An 18,018-nucleotide genomic window follows, 5' to 3' on the forward strand; every position below is an offset into this window, starting at 1 on the left:
CACTCTGGCACTGCTCCCTAGTGCCAGGGTGTAATGCCAAGGGGCAGGGCCTGGGGGCAGTGCTGGGGGCAGCTCCACGTGAGGACCCTTATCAACGTGCTGCACAATGTGACTAGTAAAGCCAACTGTGCAGCCTATGAGCTGAACACCTCTGCCCGCCTCAGCCAGCCCTCTCTGCAGAAAGCAGAAAATTCATCCCCTTGCACATGACTCATTCACATTCTCGCTCACCTGCTCACTCACCTATTCATGTATTCATTCACTCACACATTAATCAGTCAGTCACTTCCTCATTCTCTCACAGCATCTGTCTTTCATTTCCCGTTTATGTTTCCGTCGTTTTCATTTCCGCTTTTCGATTTTCTGCTGCACATTGAAGAGGAATGCAATACCAGAAATTGAGTGATGCTGAAGATTAAAGCAAATATCTCACTCACTGTGACTCTGGTTCAAATGCTCAGTGCCTCCTTCTCCAACTGAGCACTGTTAAGGTACATGATGCAAGAGCTATTGGTCTTTCTTCCCTGAAGATAGCATGTGTGACACCTGTAATGTTCTTTGATTGGGCTGATGTTGAATCTTGATATTGTAGTGTGAACAAAGAACATTAGACTTTGTTTTATAAACAAAGTTATTTATTACTAACAGTACACTAACGAATTACTAAAATATCTAAGATTAATACAGTTTGAAATAATGGTCTAATGGCATCGAGCCGAGCCCAACCGTTGCACTATCGGGGTGGCAGACAAAAGGAGAACTGTTGGCGAAGAGGCACCTTTGGCTGAAACAACTGTACTGTGCTTTTTGTTGGGTCTATACGGTGGCATCAAGGGCTTTTTATTGGGGGGAAAGGTCTCGGTGTCGAATTGACTAATTGGGCTCCGTATTTCTTTCGAAGCGTCGATGGTGTTTTTTCCCTCTGAGTTACATAACAGCCGCGGCTTCAGCTCGATGGCACTCCAGTTTCCTCCCCGTTGAAAGTCAGTTGGAGGGTGTGGGGAGAGGGAAGGAAAAGAAATGTCTTCGGCGGATTATTACGAGTCGACCGACTATGTGGAAGAGTATTATGAGTCATCCCGGCACCCGTCTAAACGCTCAAGGTCGACGAAAGCGACACCGATTTCGATAGCGAGGAGGATGAAGGACGCAACGTCGGCGGCTCGGATGCTGGGGATCGCGATAGAGATCGAGAGCGCAATAGAGATAGAGACAGGGACCGGGACCGTGACAGAGATCATGATCGACCAAGAAGTCAATACAAGACTGCTCCATCACCTGTGGTTCATGTCCGTGCTTTATGTGACTCCGTCATCGAAGCTGATCTGGTGAAGGGTGTTGACCGATTTGGACTCATAAGCTATGTGATGATGTTGCCCAACAAAAGGCAAGCGTTGGCAGAGTTTCAAGATTTACGAAGTATCCAGAAGTGCGTCGCTTACTCGAAAGGGCGGATTGCCAATATTGCCGGACACCCTGCTTTCTTCAACTTCTCTACCAGCTAAAGGATCACTCGCCCTGGGGGTCCTGAAGACCCAAAGCATGTCAACAATGTTCTATTCTTGTCCATTCAGAATCCTCTGTATCCATTCACAATGAATGTTCTGTACGCTGCAATGCATGTGGTCCAGTTCTGCGAATTGCAATATTCAAGAAGAATGAAATACAGGCGCTGGTTGAATTTGATTCAGTCCTAAGTGCCCAGAAGGCTAAAGCTTCTCTGAATGGTGCAGGCATCTATTCTAAAAATAGTGAATGCAAAGCCTACTCGACTGAATGTGTTCAAGAATGACAGCGAGTCCTGGGACTACGCTAATCCTGATTTGACTGCACGAGATGAAAGAAGGCGACAAGGACAGCCAGCCCTTCACCATTCAACATATGGGGGCTTTCAAGCAAACCCATTGGTATTGACACACAGAATGGATGCTCGCTCTTCCAACAACAGGCCCATGCACCTCTACTCTTCTCCTGACTTTGAGTATGTGCCCCAAGGCAGTTATAATGATCTATGGACTTAATCCACACAAAATGAATTGTGAAAAAATCTTCAATCTTCTCTGCCTCTATGGCAATATTGAAAAGATCAAGTTCATGAAGAGCATGCCTGATGCTGCCATGGTCAAAATGGGTGATGAATTTTCTGTGGAGCGAGCCATCACCCATCTAAACAGTCTTGAGATGTTTGGACAGAAACTTAACTTGTGTGTATCTAAGCAGGCATCGATTGTGCCAAGTCAATCGTATGAGTTAGTGCAGTGCATCTCAAACTATCTGATGTGGCGTACCGGCAGTTTTTTTTTCAATGTGCCAAGGACCGGTGAGCGAAAGAAGCCAATCCAGGATTATTGTCTCTTTCTTTTCTGGAAAAACTCCAAGTACCGGCAGACGATGGCTCGCGTACCGGCACCGGTACGCGTACCACACTTTGAGAAGCACTGAGTTAGTGGACGGTACTGATAGTTACAAGAAGTTCACCAACTCGAGGAATAACCGCTTCACTAATCCCGGGCAGGCAGCCAAAAACAGGATCCAACCTCCTTCCAATGTACTCCATTTCTTCAATGCTCCACCTTGTGTAACAGAAGAAATATTTTAAGAGGATTGCGAACTGAAAGCTTTTAGGACTTTCAAGACATTTACTGGGAAATCTGACAGGAGTTTGTCTGGCCTGTTGGGAGTGGTAGACGAAAAGCGATGCCGTGGAAACACTGACTGTCCTAAATCGCTACCAGATGAAAAACACAAGTGGCCCATATCCTTACACCTTGAAACTCTGCTTCTCCACCATGTCCCATGCATGAAGATCCAACTAAAGTTTGAAGAGGATTTTGAATTAACACTTGTAGTCAATGTAAAACAGGCTATTTCCAAACTGCGAGAGAAACCTGGATTTCTAGTGTCTGCCTTGCACCTACGAAGTGAAAGATATTTTTTGTTTCTGATTTAAATTGTAACTTTTTTTTCAGAATTGTATCAGTGTAAAAGTAGGCATTTAACCAAGTTCCTTTTCTCAGTAATTTTCTTTGCAGTCAGCGTGTCAGTACTTAGGAGCTTAATGTCTATGCAAGTGACCTTGTAAATTAGAACTATGCAAGTGGTTTAAAAAAAAATCTGCTTGAGGAATAGTCACCAATTTAAAGGCACTTTTCTCCAGTGACATGAAACTAGGATTATCATTCTTTGGGAAGTGTAGTTTGCAAGTTTGTTTTACTATAAACTAAATACCATTGTCATCTGGAAAGTTCTGTGTACTACAAACTGAAGTGCCAACGTAGTGATTTTGAACACTGTACCTGTACTTGGCATATGGACAGCTTGTTGCCACATGTTAATTCTTGCTGTGGTTCAGTACTCATTAAACAATTATTACCAGTAAAAAAAAAGAAATAACGGTCTAACACTAACTTACATGAAGATACTACAGAGCTACTCTAATATGTGACTGCTATCAACTCCTTATTAACACCTTCTCCTGGAACACATGGGGCTGGATTCTCCGCAGCCGTGCGCCAAAATTGCGGCCGGCACGGGGCCGGAGAATCCACTTTCACGCCGTAATCGGGCCCGCGCCGGTTCGCCGATTATCCTGGACCTGAAAATCGGAGTGACCGCGGAGTACGTCACGCGGCTGGGGGTCCATTGACAGAGGCCCACCCAGCAACTCTCCGCTCCTGACTGACCGAGTTCCCGACGGCGTGGAACTAACTACCTATTGCTGGCCGGGATGCTGGCGTGACGGCTGCGGACTCAGTCCGCGGCCGCCCTGGTTGGGGTCGGGGGCGATCGGACACTGGGGGGGGGGGCCTTTATCGACGGCTGGGGGTTAGATCCGCGTCGGTTTGATGCTCGGGGCGTGGCCAATGGGGGGGGGGTCTAATTTTTCCATCTGGCTCCACAGTCCAAGTCCGCCATGGAGCTCGGCACGGCAGTTGGAGGCCGCCACCGTGCACATGCTCGGACTTCAAACCGGAAGTGCAGAGGCCCGCATCCGCAGCTAAAGCTGCGAGACTTACTTCCTGCTAGCCCCCTGCAGGGCATTGAATTAGCTCAACTTGTTTCTCGGAATATCTGGAGTAAAACCCCACCGTTTTTATGCCGGTGTGGGAACATAGTCCCATTTTGGAGGAATCCAGCCCAAGGTATGTCCGGGTCACGTGCCTGCATACTTGTGCCACCTGGTGGTCGGATGCTGGAACCACAACAGTTATACATATATTATTTGCATACAGGTGACAATTTACTTATCATCACATTCCACTTTCTTTGGAAATGTTTTTTTTTCTTTTCAGATACATTTGTAGTTTCAAAGTATTTATATTTTTACTAACAGTGTTAATATAACTCTGTATACATTCAAATAGTCCAGCTGGTGATCATAAATTAAGTCTATCAGGTTGTCTTCGAACCTTGGTGGACCATTGCTGTGTTTGAGGTGAAGACGAGGTTATTTTCCGGTAAGCCAACTTGCTCATTGGTTGTTTCAATGTTCATCGTTTTTACAGCTGTGTGAGTAGTCGCAGGCATGCGAGGAGGTGCAATCCCATCATCCAGTCTTGATTGAAGAGTAGACGGTTGATTTGCCTTAAGTTTCAGTCACGCTTTGCGATTGCATCTCAATATTGAGCCTTGATCCTTGAGAACGACAAAGGAGTTGGCACCTCCCTGTCTTATGAATTTGGCAGTCATGGATCATCCTTGTGGTGTCTCAACACTCACAGTATCACCTGGTCCCAAACCGTCCAACATTCTGCTGGAGCAGTTGTAATCGTGTGTTTGTTTCTGCTTTTGAGCAGCAATTGTTTTGCATTATGGGCTTATTACTTATTTTTTCAGGAAAACTGGGAAGTGTTGTCCGTAGCTTCCTAATCATTAGTCCTTGAGCTGGAGTTAATCTACCGCTCAGTGGTGTGGTACGGCATGCCAACAAGGCAAGATACAGGTCACTGTGTGAAGCAATGGCCTTCTTGAGCAGAGTCTTAGCTATGTGGACCCCTTTTTCTGCTTGCCCATTGGATTGAGGGTACTGTGGACTGGAGGTGACGTGCTTGAAATCATATCTCCTAGCAAAATCTTGCCACTCCCAACTATCAAAGGAGGGACTGTTGTCACTCATGACAATTTGGCTATGCCATGACATGCAAAAACTTCTTTTGCACATTCAATCACGCTAGCACTAATATAATTCAGCAGTTTCATTACCTCCGGGTTGTTGGAGTGGTAATCAATTAGCAGTATGTATTTAGATAAAAAAGATCAACCCGACTTTCATCTATTGACTAATTCGCTTTCAGTCATGGGTTGCTTGCATTGATGATTCCACTTTTCGTTGAATGTCCTGATTGATCCCTGGTTGATAAACTGATTCTCTGACCTGCCTCGTGCACTTCTCAATCCCCAAGTGCTCTTCATGAATCTGCCCGAGGGTCATGTGCTGTACTGATTGTGGAATAACTATACTGATTTTCCTAAGCACAAAGCCATTGATGTAGATCAGTTCGTGCATGACGCTCCAGAACTTGGAGCATGAGCCTGTAGGCCATTTCATCAGTCTCAGCCTTTATCAGTTTGGACTTGACCGATACAGGCAGGGTTTCCATCACCTGTCCCTGTAATATTTCAGAGTTGTCTGTCTGCTCCTTACTGTCGGTTGCTAAATTGCCCGTAGTGTCCTAATAAAAGTAAGGTTAAGGGGGGGTTGTTGGGTTACGGGTATAGGGTGGATATGTGGGTTTGAGTAGGGTGATCATGGCTCGGCACAACATTGAGGGCTGAAGGGCCTGTTCTGTGCTGTACTGTTCTATGTTCTATGCTCTGGAAAGGACATCCGCAACCATTATGTGGCAAATTCACTAGCTTGAAGTCGTAACTCTGTAGCTTCATGATTAGCCTCTGGATTTGAGGTGGCATCTCACTTGGGTTCTTTCAAATGATGGATACTAGTGGTCAATGATCAGTCTCCACAGTGAAAGTTGGCAGGCCGTAAACGTAATTGTGGAATTTTTCAATTCCCACCACTAGTCTGAGACATTCTTTCCCGATTTGGGCATACCATTTCTCGGTGTCTGTCATTGCCCTGAATGTGTATGCTATCGGTTGCCATGTCTTGTCAGTGTTTTTCTTGTTACACAACTACTCCTAGCCCATTTTGGCTGGCATCAGTTGATATCTTTGTGTTCTTTGCTGAGTCAAAGAATGCTACAACTGGTGTGGTGGTCAAAGCATTTTTCAGGTTAGACCACTTTGTCTCATGACTGTCAGTCCATTCAAAAGGAACAACCTTCCTTATTAAATTCCTGAGGTGCACTGTACATTATTAGTCATGAACAGTTGGTTGGGAGTCTTCAATGCTTTCATCTCGCTTCGACGATCCTGGTAGTATTTTTCTTTACAGCCAATTTTCTCCGAGTCTCTGATTGTTCTCTTGTGTCTTCTCAACGTACCAAACTTTCCCTAACTATTCTCTTTTGACGTCTACTCCTAGGTACCATGTAATGTTCTTTGATTGGACCAATGTTGAATCTTGATATTTTAGTGTGAACAAAGAACATTAGACTTTGTTTTATAAACAAAGTTATTTATTACTAACACTACACTAATGAATTACTAAAATGTCTAAGATTAATAAGTTGGAAATAATGGTCTAACACTAACTTACACTAAGATACTACAGAGCTATTCTAATATGCAACTGCTACCAACTCCTTACTAGCACCTTTTCCTGGAATACATGGCCCGTCCAGGTCACATGCCTGCATAGTCGTGCCACCTGGTGGTCGGATGCTGGAACTACACAGTTATACATATATTATTATTTACATACAGATCATCACAACATCAATGTTCCAACATGGTATGGTGAAGCATCACAAGCAAATGTTAATGGTAACTCTGGGTTGAAATGTACCAACTGTCATGCGAGAGTACATTTAAGAAATGGGTGTTTATCAAATAGCTGTAGTGGATGTATGTTTAAGAAATGGGTGTTTATCAAATAGCTGCAGTGATGTTAGAGTGTGGGTGGAGCTGGGCTGTCTGCCTGTTTTACTTTTGTTTTTGAGCTGGCAGCTACAGTGTGTTTTTGGTTTCGTTTTCAGAGTTGGAGCTGGATTCAACCAAACAAGATGTAATTTTGATCTCTCTGCATGTAAAGAAGATCTTCAGATCACTTGCTAATTTAAAAGTGATAATTGCTCTCAGTAGAAAATTTTAAACCTGCTATTTTTGTTAAAGAGGGCATTTGTCTTATGGATGTTGCTAGGAAAGATTAAGTGTTACTTAGAGAGTACTGTATACTTTGGGGAAGTATTTGAGTTGATAGTTGCTAAGATGTTTACTGTGTGTTTATAAAATGTTAACTGGATTCATAGAATAATAATTCTTTTGTTTCAAAAGTGCTTTTGTTGCATCACACCTGTAGAGTGGCCCTTGTGCTCCCCATAACCAAAATCTATTAAAAGTTGTGGATCAGGTGAACTCCATGATACACGTTGGTGTTCTCTAAACCCTGGCCCATAACACAACAACTCTGGCTTCTTCAGTGCTTGTTTAGCTGACTGAAATGCATTTTTACATTCTGATCTCCATGGCCAAGTTTGTTTCATGCACAATAGAATGCAACTATTTTAATAATTGCTAGATGTGGGACAAAGTTCCCATAGTAGTTTTTTCATTGGAAATTATTTGTACTACTTTTTTAACATTTCATACAAAAGAGTATAAAAGACATGAACCAGTAACAAACATTCTTTGTCAAGATTCCATCAACAAACACATTTAACAAAGACTCTCACCTCCCCCCCCCCCCGCTCCACCCGAGCTACCCCTCCGTAAACAAGTAAACCCCCTCCCCCCATCAGCCAATTCTTTGAAATACACTGTGAATGGTCGCCGCCTTTGTTAAAACCCCTCAATCGACCCTCCTAAGGTGTAGTTGACCTTCTTGAAGCAGACAAACTTCATCAAATCACTTAGCCACGCCAAAGTCTTCCATGGTGCCACCATCCTCCAGCGCAATAAGATATGACTCTGAGCCACCAAAGAAGAAAAGTCTAGGACATCAGCCCCTGCTCCCATCCACAGTTCCGGCACTTCAGAGACCCCATAAATCGCTACCAGTGGTCAGCGTTTCACCTCCATATTCAGGATCGCCAGCATGGTGTCAAAAAAGACCCCCAAAACTCCACCAGCCTGGGGCAGGACGAGAACATGTGCGTGCGATGTGCAGGTCCCCTTGAACAATGCTTGCACCTATCTTCCATCCTTCCAAAAAAGCAGCTCATCCTCGCTTTAATGAGTTGAGCTCGAAAAACAACCTTTAACTGAATAAGGCTCAGCCTCCTCACCTTCCTCAATGCCTCACACCACACCTCTTTCTCTCGTATCGACCCAACTCCTCCTTCCATTTTGCCTTTGTCCCCTCAACTGAACCCAACTTCTCCCCTACTGGTAATCGCGGACTACTACATTTCACCAATCCTGCACAGGATAATATCCGCTCTATCAAGGTGGACGACAGAACAACCGGAAATGCTGGGAAAAACTGCTTAACCCAGCACCGCACCTGAAGATACCTAAATCCAACTGCGTCTGAAAGCCCATATTTCTCCTTTAACTCCTCCAAACTAGCGAACCACCCCTTCAAAAATAGATCTCTCACTTTCTCCAACCCTCTCTCCTTCTAAGCACTAAATATGCCATCCAGCCTTGATGGTTCGATTAAGTGATTGGCACAGATGGGAGCCAGCCGTGATGCTGCCCCCAATTCAAAATGTCGGCAGAGCTGCCTCCAAATTTTTAGCGTGGCCATCACCATGGACTAATTTGAATATTTCATTGGCGACATTGGGACTGGCAGCGTTACCAATGTTCCCAAGCTTGTCTCCCTAACTGACTCCGATTCCATCCTTACCCAGAGGGCCTCCAGGTCCCTGTACCACCCCAACACCTTCTTCACATTAGCTGCCCAATAGTAATATAACAGATTTGACAGCGTGAACCCCCCTGCATGTCTCTCCTCTGTACACCCCCCATTCGAATCCTCGGCACCTTGCCTGCCAAGATAACCCCCGTCATAAGCCTACCTCTTGGTAGGTCTACCTCTTGAAACAATGATTTGGGCAGAAATACTGGGAGGCACTGGAACAGTAATAGGAATCTAGGCAATATATTCATTCTAACCAACTGAACTCAACCCGCCAGTGATAGCGGGAGGCTATCCCACCTCTGCAGGTCTGCCTTGACCCTCCCCACCACGCTCGTATAATTCATCTTCCGTAAACGTCCCTACACTCCCGCCACCAGTACCCCTGAGTACTGGAAGTTGGTTTCCCATAGTAGATAATTAACCGCAAATGGGAATTGTTCCATCTTGCTTCATTACAGGCACATTAGGGGTTGCCCAGTCACTGGTAGAGGTGGAGTCTAAGACTCTTGTATCCACAAATCTCATTAGTTCACATTTTACATTTGGATGTATAGCATAGGGTACTTTTCTAGCTCTTGAGAAGATCTGGGCTAGGGGTGGGTTGGATACGGGTTGGGAACAGGTTGGATATGGGTTGGGGTCTGGTTGGATATGGGCTGGGTGGAGTTGAAGAGTTGGGATTAGAGTTATTCATTTTAAAATGTTTAACCTCTCACCCACAAAGGAGAGTTAAAATTCTCCCAAGGCTCCAAAGAAATTAGGAACAGGAAGACTAACCTTATGTTGAAAACCTTCTGAGGAATTTTTAATGTGATTATAGGTTCCCAATCATATTGAAATTGAAGAGCAAATAGAAATGTATCTTAATCCAATTCACTGTTATGCATCAGTGATCTATTACACCTTCTACCTGCTTCAGTTAATGTATAATCTCTGATATCTACTTAAATATGCAAAGGACGGTGAGATTTAAGTTTACAATGTTGCTCCATTGCCCCAGAATTTGCTAGCTTTTTCCCATGTTACAGCACAGTGGTCTAAATAGCTGGCTTGTAAAGCAGACCAAGGCCAGCAGCGCGGGTTCAATTCCCGCACCAGCCTCCCTAAACAGGTGCCAGAATGTGGCGACTAGGGGCTTTTCACAGTAACTTCATTTGAAGCCTACTTGTGACAATAAGCGATTTTCATTCCATGTTGTGGTCCATCAATAAAATAATTCTCATCCTTGTTCTCTAGTAACACCCAGTATTATCAGTACTGAGGCAGATACAGATACAAATAAAATAATCAATATTCTGATTAGTGTGTTACTAGAATATCACTGTATTGGTATCTTCATAGTACACGGAAAAAACTAATTAGTGCAGACTGCTCCAATCTTTGTCTGTCTTGGGCTCCATCCAGTGGACATTCAGTGAACTTTCAGCAGAAGATAAAAAATTGATCCTTCATCTTGAATATGCTTTATATAAAGTTTCAACTGTCACTTTTTCAATTGTCAAGAAACAGGAACTGTACCCATGACACTTTTATCACAGCGCTGGAATGTACTGCAGCCATTTTTCTCAAAAACTTAAGGCGAGACAATCACTTTTCAGTGAAGACAGAATCCTATAGGTAGTTTAATATCAGGCAAAGTCAATGCAAAATGATTCATGAGTGCAAAGTTATGCCTTCAAATCTACTTTGGGGGAAAATCTAGGTGAGAAATATAAAGGCTGTTTCAGATTGGTTAGGTTTCAAAGATGGAGGAAAAATATTCCAGCAGTTCAATGTTTGCAGCACTATGGATTGGGATGATGCATCTTAGACCTCTGACTTCACAAAGATTTTGCCTTTGATCAAGGGACAGTACAGTAGCACAGTGGTTAACACTGCTGCCTCCCAACCCTAGGGACCCAGGTTCATTTCCCACCTTAGGTAACTGTTTGGAGTTTCAAAGAACGTTTAACCTAACACATGTAGGTTGTTGTGGAGGGCGAAAGCAACAAAATGCTTGTTTTACTCACACTGGATAGTCATGGAATTTACAGTGCAGAAGGAGGCCATTTGGCCCATCGAGTCCACACCGGCCCTTGCAAAGGGCACCCCACTTACGCCCACACCTCCACCCTATCCCGTAACCCAGTAACCCCACCCAACCTTTTTGGGACACGAAGGGCAATTTTATCATGGCCAATCCACCTAGCCTGCACATCTTTGGACTGTGGGGGGAAACTGGAGCACCCAGAGGAAACCCACGCACACAGGGGGAGAGCATGCAGACTCCACACAGACAGTGACCCAAGCAGGAATCGAACGTGGGACCCTGGAGCTGTGAAGCAGCTGTGCTAACCACTGTGCTACCGTGCTGCCTGCACCTCAGAAACACTATCCCAGGCTGCTGATAGCCTCATGGACTTGTGATGTGTTTTTAACGTTCTGTCCCGGGAACTGTCTCTTCTCTTTCAAAACTTGATCCTCGCCTCTGGAAAGTAGCGACAAAAACTGTTGATCAGTGCAGCCAGATGTAATTGAATAAGGTTTGCCAGTCTATTGACAGTTCCCTGACTAACACTGTTTTCTTCGATGTGCCTCAGCAGTGTGGGGAATGCGTAGTAGTTTTGGCTTTGTACTCGCACTTGCCAAACTATCAATTGTAAAAAAAATCTATTTCTTCACAGTGCCGAAAGCAATCATCATCCTTCCCTTGCAATTTAAGCTTCAGGTTGTTTAGAATTAAAAATATATCTGCATGGTAAGATATAGTTAGTATATCCTACTCTCATTTGCCAGTTCTTCCCTGCATGTAACACATATGGACTTGCATTGGCATAATTAACAAAGCCATACCTCAAGAAATCAACTTTATGTTTTGTTCCCAATTTCAGTTTCTTCTTAATGGGTTGTTCATCAGAGACCCTGGAGCTCACACTAGTTCTGCTTTGTCCTGCAGTGAACTCTCCTGATCAGCTCACACTAGTTCTGCTTTGTCCTGCAGTGAACTCTCCTGGGCAGCGCACACCAGCACTGCTTTGTCCTGCAGTGAACTCTCCTGAGCAGCTCACACCAGCACTGCTTTGTCCGTCTATGGACTCTCCTGATCAGCTCACACCAGCACTGCTTTGTCCTGCAGTGAACTCTCCTGGGCAGCGCACACCAGCACTGCCTTTATACTGCCGTGGGCTCTCCTGATCAGTTCTCTCCAGCAGATTCAGTTGTGAGATCCCGGCCTGTTTGTGTCTCTGGCCCTCTCTTCCTTATAACAAAATTACCCATCTTCAGTTCTTCACAGACCTGTCGCATGCTTGCTGGCAGCTACAAAAAAGAAGAATCCCTCCTCTGTGATTTTGCCCCCAAACCACGGACGTACAGGGTGCATGACATCAGTGTACGTGCAGGGCGTGTGACTCTGCCACTGCACCTGTCAGGAAGACTCCAGCATTTGCATTTTTAAAATGGTCGTGGGCGTCATTCTCAGCTTAAAAGCCGGTCGCAGCCGTTGGGCACTTCTCCCGTGTTCAGGAACGGCGATCGCTCTATGACTCTCCCAACACCCTCCCGCAACACACCCCGGGTCATGCCCCCCAGTTTGAAAAATCCTGTACTAAACTGGCGCCCACATGATTTCTCGCTGAGAAGTCGGGTAATTCCCGGGAGGTTGTTCCATTCGACTTCAATCTCGCTAATGAGATGGAAATTAATGCAAATGAGGGTTAATGGTATGCTTGCCCTATTGGAGCATAATTGAGAACTTTCCATCGGGAACGGGCCAGTTAGATGGCAAACCTATTTCTGCCAGTCTCGATTGTGGCCTTTCCTGCTATTTAACCAGCATGCCCAGATCCGTGCCAGGTGGGTAATTCACGCCCAATATCTCTTTGTAACTTCATACCTCAATCTACACTGTTTACAATACCTCTTATCTTTGTGTCATTGGAACTTCTGGTGATGGGGATGTGCTGAGCGGACGCAGGACTCCTGGAAATTGAAAATTTGGCACTTTTAGCCCGGAAATACACCGCTGATGCATATGCCAGACTTCCCACCAATAAGCCAGTGGATGGAGCTCCTAACACAGGAACTCTAAAGTACAGAAACGCCATCAAACTGGAGATGATGGCAATGGCGAAGGCAGTGGTCGTGGACACCCTGGCCCCGTTCAAGGTGAGGATGAAAAATACGGAGCAATGACTAGAAGCAACGAGCAGGGAGCTGGAGAAAGCAGCAGCCTCTGCATTTTGGGCCTCCCGGAGGGTAGTGAGGGCAGGAACTCCATGGCCCAGAAGCTGTATATGCTGGTAGGGGACAAGAACGTCCCCAAACCCCCAGAGATAGACTGAATCCACAGGTCACTCCGGCCGAAGCCCAACATGGAAGAGCAGCCATGGGTCATCACCGCAAAGCTGCAGCGATACAAGGACAGGAATAAGATCCTGAACTGGGCAAGGCACACACAGTCTGTAAGTGGGAGGGACACTCGATCCAAGTATCAAGACATTGGGGCAGACCTGGCCAAGAACCGGGCTGAATTCAATGCAGCCACGGCCAGATACTCAAAATGCCCAATGGTAACACTCACGCTCCAAACGTGGAATCAAATGAGACAGCACTTCGGACTAACCAAAGTATTCACCATGGCCCCCCTCTGCAATAATCATGGGTTCACTCTTCAACAATGGACGCCTCCTTCGAAAGGTGGTGACAGGACAAGGGGGACACTGACAATTAGGGATATGTACACGGACGGCAGAGTAATGACCCTGGAGGAACTCACGGAGAAGTTCCTGCTTCCGAGAGGAAAAAAACCTAAGATACATTCAGGTCAAGAACTTCCTCCACAAGGAAACAATGACGCTCCCCTAGATACCAGAGCAGTCACTGCTGGAATGCCTACTGAATCTGGTGGAATTTCTCAGGCTGGAGAAGATAAAGTTTGTCATACGTGGGTCAGTCAGACTAAGGCTTTCACAGGAGTGGAGGCCATTCACCAACTTGTTTCAAGACCTGTTCATAGCCAGCAAACAATAAAGGGGGGGACACGGGACAAGGAATACAAAGGAAGGTGGTGGAGGGCACAGAGGGGTGGGGTGGGGTGGGGATGGGGGCCTGAGGGGGACACATGCACCCAGAGAAAAACCCAGGACGGACAGAAGAGACAGGTTGCTGGCAAATTACTGCCTGAACCACAATGTATGTAAACTATTGTAAATACGTGTTTGGGCCATGTCTGGCCATGTAAAGTTTGCAATTTAATATGAAAAAGTCGAATAAAAAATATTTCAAAACAAAATCTTCGTGTCATTGGAAAATTTGGTTGTGTGGCTATCATATCACCTCACCCATTAATGAATAAAGTGAATACTTGAGGCCCCAGCACAAATCCTTGCAGGACACCACCAGTTACATCTTACCAATTACAGTACAATTTTATTATGATTTCCTCTGACTTAAAATCTATAGTACTAGCTTTATATCATAGGGTCATTGAACATGGAAACAAAAGGAGGCCAACTTCCCATCAAGTCTGCTCTGCCTCTTTTAATGTGTGATGCAGTTAGTTCAACATTTAAGTGACTTTGTTGACTGCTGCTTTACATTGATTGACCATGTTTAATGTCTGGGTAAACTAAGACTCCTGGATCTCTACCAGCTTTATGCTTCAGACATGGAGTACAAATGATGTAATAGCCTCCAAGAGGCCCGCAAGGATGACCCAATTGATCTCCTTGTGGGACCCGTGGAATATGATCTCTCCCGCTCCCAGCCCATTAGCTGGAGCTCACAGAATCAACCCCTAAGATACAGAGGGATCTAGGCGTCCAGGTGCACAGTTTCCTAAAAGTGGCAATTCAAGTGGCCAAGGTGAGTAAGAAAGCATATGGCACGCTTCATCAGCTGGGCATTGAATACAGGAGTTAGGAAATATGTTGCAGCTATATAAATCCTTAGTTGGCCGCATTTGGAGTATTGGGGGCAGTGCTGGTCATCACATTATCAGAAGGACGTGGAAGCTTTGGAGAAGAGTGCAAAGAAGGTTCACCAGGATGTTGCCTGGTCTGGAAGGTGTTGGCTATGAGGAGAGGATGAATAAACTAGGATTGTTTTCACTGGAAAGACGGAGGCTGAGGGGAGACCAGATAGAGGTCTACAAAATTATGAGAGGCACAGACAGGGTGGATAGTCAGAGGCTTTTTCCAAGGGTGAGAGGTATAAGGCTTGCTGATCTGGTGCATCAGAAATAAAGGTAAAATATGATCATGGCAATTAAATATAAAGAAAACTCTGGCTTGATATGTGCAGAAATAAGGCAGCAAAAAACAGAGTGGGAATTTTGCGGCACTTTGCAATGAAGCAATAATGGTGGACAAGAACTGAGAATGTGGTGTATGTTTAGCAGAGTGCTCACTCAAACTAAAAAGGCCTTTCCAAAGCAAATAGATGTTTATCTGTGTTTTCCACTGGGATCACAACTGATTAATGCAACCTATTTTTCCTACAAATGAATAGTATAGGATTTCAGCCTAGATTAGCAAAGCATTTTGAAGGGTCCCAGGGACTTGTACATGTATCACACAGCAAGCAGGAAACAGTACAATAATGATATACTTCAGAGGCTTTCAAACTGCGCAGTTTGCATCCAAAAGGATTCTGTTGCACTGTGATCATTTTTTAACAGACAAGCACTGTAAATCATAGTGTATAAGACTATTATAATACCATTTTCCAGCCCCAAAATATATGTTTTCACATAACACGACATGCTATACTTGGATTAAGAGTCCATTTTTCTCCCCACAAATGCATGTTTTACTTACTGGTGCCTTTATAACAGGGTGTGAGGGGTCAAGCAGCAGATATGGGCTGGAATTCTCAAGACGCCGGGATTCTCTTTTCCCGCTGGCAGCGCACCCCCAGCAGGGCGGGGAGGCTTCAATGGGAAATCCCACCAAGAAATGGCACGTCACCAAGAAACGGCTGGGGGACTGGAGAATCCCATCCATGGTCTGTGTTGCAAAGGTACTTGGCAGTTTAAGACACACCTATTCTTCGTGTCAGAAGCAGATGACCTTTTAAAATGGTGACCACCCGCACTTCAAAAGAGGCTTCAAACGTCGTCTTATACACCAACATCTACTGTATGTTATTTCTGATGCTGTTGGATTGTAACAGTGAATGGAATTCTCAAATGATCCACTGGTGAGTTCAAAGGCAGAAGGATGGGTGGGGGGGGGTTGTTCTTGTGTTGCCTATTTCAGGATGGTTAGCGTAGTGTTCACAAAGTCCACAGAATAGCTTTTAACTTAAACAAAGCTCTAATTTTATTTACACTACAAAACTGGGATTCAACACTTAAGAATACACAATAATAATCAATAACACCTAACTACACTCATCTACTGCTAATCTCACTGCTGGTATAAATTATAATCTAACCTTACTCCCACTATCTGCTCTTATGACCTTCACTAGCTATCTCCTGCTTACACTCCTCCCCTAAGGTCTAGTATCACTGCCTTATAAAGTTGTATCTGCAGCTCCCTCTAGTGGCTACTCTCAACACTACCTTAACCCTTGTAATGCTGATAGTTATGATAATACCATAGCCCCCTTCTTTGCAAAAGAAAATTATTATAACATTGGTTGTGATATTTTCTTTAACCGTGACTTTACAGGTGTAATTCTGACTAATAGCTAGTAACTATCACTAACTCAATATCATACAATACAGTAATTCGTAATAACTGTTACATCACTGAGATGAGTGTAGGTTCATTGTACAATCCATAAGTTAAGTCTCTCTGGCGGTCGTCTTCTTCTCGTAGATCGTCTCAATGGAATGATCAAGGCGTTGGATTGCTCTGCCACATCTTCTAGCTGTGCCTGCGCTAAGTAAGGATCTAGAAAGGCAATGTCCTTGAATATATCACCATGTGGTACAACATTTCAATGCTGAGGTTGAACTTTATGCTTGCACACGTAGCAATGCTCGTCTTTTCTGTTTGTACTAAGTAGGACCTAGGTGCTACCTGTTTCAGAACTGTGCAACATTTTGCCAGCCTCCTTCTGGATCCTAAATTCTCACAAAGTCACCTTCCTGGAGTTTAGTCAGAGGTTAGGTATGTCTATTGTAGACCTTTTATTGTTTCTTTTTGAATTCTTTATTATCAGCTTCTTGATTGATGATCTCTGGTAAAGTGGTTCTTAGTCTTCTCCCCATCAACTTGAGCAGGTGAGAGACCCGTTGATAATGTTGTTGCTTGGTATGCTAACAACGCTAACGATACGTAATAATAATCTTTATTGTCACAAGTAGGCTTACATTAACACTGCAATGTAGTTACTGTGAAAAGCCCCTAGTCGCCACATTCCAGCGCCTGTTCGGGTGCACAGAGGGAGAATTCAGAATATTCAATTCACCTAACAGCACGTCTTTCAGGACTTGTGGGAGGAAACCGGAGCACCCAGAGGAAACCCATGCAGACACAGGGAGAACGTGCAGACTCCGCACAGACAGTGACCCAAGCCGAGGATGGAACCTGGGATCCTGGAGCTGTGAAGCAACAGTGCTACCCACTGTGCTACCGTGCCATCTTCACTCACTTTGCAGAATAACTTCTTAATTATCCCAACACCTTTCCCTGCTTTCCCATTAGACTGAGGATAACATGGGCTACACGTTACATGGTTGAAATTATATTGCTCTGCAAACTGTGTCCGCCCACCAACTCGAGAAACATGGACTATTGTCAGAGAAAACATTAAGAGGTATCCCATGGCGTACAAAAATTGATTTTGTAGCATTTATCACTGATCTGGCAGTCGAATCTTTCAGCTTCGACACCTCTGGAAAGTTGGAGTAATAGTCTCTGACTATCAAGTAGTCATGACCCAAGAAGTTGAATAGATCCATGTCCACTTGTTCCATGGACTAGTAACAATTTTCATCTGTTGCATGGTTTATTTGCTCTGTGCAGGCTGATGCATCTGACAAATTGTACATGTTTGAACATATTAGTCGATATCTCTGTTTATTCCCGGCCAATACACCGACTGTCTGGCTCGCCTACGACACTTGTCGATGCCTTGCTGACCCTCGTGAATCTGCTGCA

The 18,018-nt window shown here is 44.6% G+C and overlaps 1 pseudogene; it reads left to right on the forward strand.

Annotated features, from left to right (window-relative positions):
- Positions 1-1,017: 1,017 nt before the first annotated feature.
- LOC119965610 lies at positions 1,018-2,935 on the forward strand (annotated as a pseudogene).
- The last annotated feature ends 15,083 nt before the right edge of the window (positions 2,936-18,018 follow it).

This window comes from Scyliorhinus canicula, chromosome 5, assembly GCF_902713615.1.
Source record: "Scyliorhinus canicula chromosome 5, sScyCan1.1, whole genome shotgun sequence".
Taxonomy (NCBI): domain Eukaryota; kingdom Metazoa; phylum Chordata; class Chondrichthyes; order Carcharhiniformes; family Scyliorhinidae; genus Scyliorhinus; species Scyliorhinus canicula.